Raw genomic sequence first — 4926 nt, 5'->3', positions numbered from 1 at the left:
TTGTGTGTCTGTGTTTGTCCCCCCAACATCGCTTGACAACCGATGGTGGTGTGTTTATGTCCTCGTAACTTAGCGGTTCGGCAAAAGCGACCGATAGAATAAGTTCTAGATAGATAAGAATAAATCCTGGGGTTGATTTGCTCGACTAAGGGCGGTGCTCCAGCATGGCAGCAGTCAAATGACTGCAACAAGTAAAAGAGTAAATCAACCACACTTGAGTATTGTAATAATAATTTCTAACATTGGCCATCCAGGCTTCATAAGTTGGGGACTAAGTTAATTAGATTGCCCCACCCACCACCACCAATATTTCTCTGACTAGTATTTATATTACTGACCCTCAGAATGATGACTTTAGTTAGATTTAAACTCATGCTGGTGCCATGTAAAAGGCACTTGTGCCGACTCCACATAGAAGTGCTTGTGCTGGTTAAAAACACCCAACACACACTGTAAAATGGTTGATGTTAGAAAGGGCATCCAGCCATAGAAACCAAGTGAAATCAGACTGAAACGTGGGGTAGCTCTTCGGCTACCAGTTCTGGTCAAACCGTCCAACCCACGACAGCATGGAAAATAGACGATGAATGGAAAGTAGTGCAACAAACTACTGCAAATCATTTTATCTGGCACTGCACCAATCCTGCTATCTACAATAATAATGATGATGGTGATGATGATGATGGCTATGATGATGATTTCTCATACTGGTGGTACTTGAGAGACAATCAGCAAATTTACTTCTCTTCAGTAGTCATTTCTTTTGTCCTTTTGTTAAAAAATCATTCTAAATCATAACAAGCCTATCTTTTTGTCTCCCGTCTACTACAAGTTTATATTGTTCACATACATACATACACATGCATATGGAACACATTTTAATGTATTTAGTGTATATCTCATAATCAACAGATGCTGAAAGCACTTGTCAGGTCACTGAAGTAAAATACAATACCGAATGAGACAAGTACTTAGATTGTTGATCAATTTCATTTCAAAACTAGTCATTTACTTAAGAAATAATCAGCATTTTATCAATTTAGATTAGCTAAGCTGGTGCATACATTTCCTGAACTAATAATTCATGAAATGCGTTTACCAAGAATATTCTGCTTAGAGCCATTGTTTTTTGACAATGTTAAGACAACATCATTCACTAAGTTATTATATAAGGTTCAAAAACCCTATAAAGGCTGAAGTGTACTGCATTCCTGAACCCAGCAAATAACATTTATTCTATATAGTTAATGTATCACTTGTCATGTCGTATGATGTTGGATATATATTCAACTCTGTTTATTCATATTCATAACTACCTACAAAAAAAATTCTTTCTGGCTATCCACAGAAATCTAACGACAACCTTGACTCCCTTAACTATTTAGCATTTAGATTATGCTGTCAAATGCAATGTCTATTTATTCACATTGTTTTGAATCAACCATGTTCAAGAGGGGTGTCAACGATATTTGTTCGTAACTTTGTTGATTTTTTATGTGCAGACTTAGAATTTTGTCAGTAGGTGTATAAATATCAATGATTCACAACTGGGTGTTTTCAATAAAACCAGGACTATGTACTGTTGCTGTATTTTTTGATCATCAATAATACTTTGAATTGCATTCTGAAGCTTTTCTCCACTCTCACTATCAAAATACTCTTCCATGCTGGACAAAAATTCAAACACAACTATATCAAATTCATCCAAAGACAAGTCATTGTCATTCCCCTACCCACACTCATTTTTCTTTTTTTTTTACCTACATTTTCTACATCTTCAAGTGAAATTCCTTCAAAACTGGATCTGCTACTCGCTGAAGCGATATCAGTAATTATTAAAAAATTCAATCTCCACTTCAAACGTTGAAAAAAGAGAGCAAAAGTTGTTGAAAATTTCACAGTACTTACAATCAAATTTAGATGGAAATGTCTTTACCTCACATTATCTTCAAGCTTCAGTATTTTGATGACATGGTTGCTTAGTTTTAAAATGTTGTATGGTGGGTGTAAGAAACCAGATCTGGTCAGTTTGAATATAAAACAGGTAGAGCATTTGAGCCAGATACCACCAGTTTAAATGCTAAAGGGTTAACAATAAGATCTTTGATGGGCTGACAGTCCTGTCCTAGACCCATAAGCTCTATTGCAGGTATAGGGTGTATGTTTATGTGATGGTGGTACATCACCATCGTCGTTTAACATCCGCTTTCCATGCTAGCATGGGTTGGACGATTTGGCTGAGGACTGGTGAAACCAGATGGCTACACCAGGCTCCAATCTGATTTGGCAGAGTTTCTACAGCTGGATGCCCTTCCTAACGCCAACCACTCCGAGAGTGTAGTGGGTGCTTTTATGTGTCACCCGCATGAAGGCCAGTCAGGCAGTACTGGCAACGGCCACGCTCAAAATGGTGTATTTTATGTGCCACCTGCACAAGAGCCAGTCCAGGGGCACTGGCAACGATCTTGCTATGATTGCAACTCTGCTGGTTCATTTCTGTCTCCTAGTTGTCTTCTCTATCTCCAACACATAAACCCCATCTCCACAGAACTACCACTAGGTGGCAGAAGCAGCTGTAACATTTTCCAGGTTCTCGGGTATAACCTTGCACTTCCTCAAAGCATTCTTCATTTGATCCTTAGAGTACTTCCCACTTCCACCCTCCTGCTGAGAATGGCTATATCATACAACCATGGTGTAGCTAGCTGTACACCACGGTTGTATGATAAAGCAGCTATCATAGTATCCTCACCACATACCCCAATCATTACAGGTGGCCTCAATATTTTTGGTTTTCATGAATATTTCAGTATGATGCTCATATCAGATAATTCTCAGGATGCACAAGAGGCAGTTCTTGTGGAAGTCCTCTAAAGACTTAATGCAACAAATGTAGGCCATCTAAGCTTGGTGAAGTGAGAGAGACAACTTTAGTATCCTGTGATATTTGTGGAGAATTGAAACCTGTACCAAAGTCTCCCAAAGCAGCTGTCGATGCCTATTTAAAAAGGCTAATAAATTTCACTCTCTCACATGCACACATACATACAAAAAAGATGTATGCATATGTATTTATGTATGTGTATATGAAAGATAATATGTGAGAGAGAGAGATCAAGTGAGTGTCACATACATGCAAAAAAATACATACATACATATATATATATATATAAATATGCTCATGCCAATGCCATGTTAAAAGCACCCAGCACACACTGTGGTTGGCATTAAGTAAGAAGTTGCATCCAACCACAGAAACCAAGCTAAATCAGATTAGAACCTGGTGCAGCTCTCCAGCTTGCCAGGTCTGGTTGAACTGTCCAACCCTCATTTATTATTGACACACATCACTTACTCTTACCACAATTATTATTATTCACTATTCTCTCTCCTCTTCTATCACCCTCTAACTCTAACCACTCTGATTACAACCTTATATTTTTGTTGTCTTCACCCATCCATCCAGGTTCTTCTACCTTCACACTTTTTTCTATTAACCTCCTTGAGCAAAAAGTGCAAAAAACATGTCACAGTAGCAATTTCGTTACTACTAGGGCCATAATAAAATACATCAACTACACTCTATAAAGGGGTTAACAAATGAGCAGACACAAGAGGACTTTTTAGTTTCGTAAAAGACATGACCTGGTGCAAAATTCATCCCATACACTCAAAGTGGTTGGTGGTAGGAAGAACAGCCAGCTATAGAAAGCAAGGCAAAAATGAAACATAAAAGTAAGAAGCAGTTGTCTGATCTATTTAGGAGGGCATAGATTCGGAATACGAACTGACTCGGACTATGCTATTTCTAGCGATGGAAAGGAAAAATCATAAGCCTCATGGTTTTAAAAAAAAAAATGCAGTGGAAGGAAACTCATAAAAAAATGTAATAAATCGTAAATCATTCTTCATCAGTGCTGCATTCTACAAAGCCTGAAAATTCAGTAATATCTTTGAATTCTAAGAAAGCTTTGCTACTCTCAGAATCTTCTTCATAGAAAAAGTCATTTTCAGTGCCATCTAAATTGTTGTTTATGAGAATGCATGAGCCAACTTTGAGAACATGATTCAGAGCAAGGTATTTACCAGTAAACCAGTGCAGTTGCCAAATACCTCCATTATCTCTCTGCTAATTTTTAATGTAAGAAGCCAGTACTGATTTATATATTGTAAAATTAAATGGGAATATAGAGTAACTCGGAAAACAGAATAAAATAAACAGAAATACAAGAATACATTTTAACAGATTACATCTTCTAAAATAGACTTGCCCACCTGCATCCACTGTTGGCAGTCTTTTACAAATGCATTGTAATGATGCAATCTTTAAAGTAAAAAGATGGTTCAATTGAAAATCCAGGAACATACATTCAAAATTTAGGAACATAATCTTCTATATGTATCTAATGTATAGGGCAGTTTGTAAAACCAGATTTTGATAACAAAAAAAGCACACATCATATGTTGTGAAATACAATATACATACATTATATATAATTGAAGGAAGGAATAGGTAAAATCCATGCTACATAGGCTTCTTAGCTGGCTGATCATCTCAAGGGGTACTCAGAGCAACTCTTGTTGCTAACCATAAGGTATACAAAAATCTTCAGCTTATTGAATTTCCTCACAACTTTGAAATGGGAAAAAGTATGCAACCTTCGACACCAATAAACTGTTATTGTTCCTGGCCATACACTGTCCACTTTTTGTTTTCTATACCTGCCACAGACTGCTTGAAACTTACAAACTTCATACACTTGGATGCCTGGATCTTACCCTTATATATCTATCTGTCTATCTATTTGTCTGTCTGTCTGTCTGTCTGTCTCTCTCTCTCTCTATATATATATATAAAGGAGACCACTAGGTGGACTGTTAATGTGCTAGAAGATCCACCTAGTAGTCTCTTTTATATATACATAT

At 37.0% G+C, this 4926-nt stretch overlaps 1 protein-coding gene across 1 annotated transcript in view; it reads right to left on the bottom strand.

Moving 5' to 3' along the window:
• Positions 1-4926, bottom strand: part of LOC106878722 (putative uncharacterized protein DDB_G0282133) — a 142405-nt gene that overhangs the window by 121155 nt on the left and 16324 nt on the right. The gene's annotated exons all lie outside the window — the stretch shown is intronic.

This window comes from Octopus bimaculoides, chromosome 25, assembly GCF_001194135.2.
Source record: "Octopus bimaculoides isolate UCB-OBI-ISO-001 chromosome 25, ASM119413v2, whole genome shotgun sequence".
Classification (NCBI taxonomy): Eukaryota; Metazoa; Mollusca; class Cephalopoda; order Octopoda; family Octopodidae; genus Octopus; species Octopus bimaculoides.
This window is presented reverse-complemented; position numbering and strand designations above follow the sequence as displayed.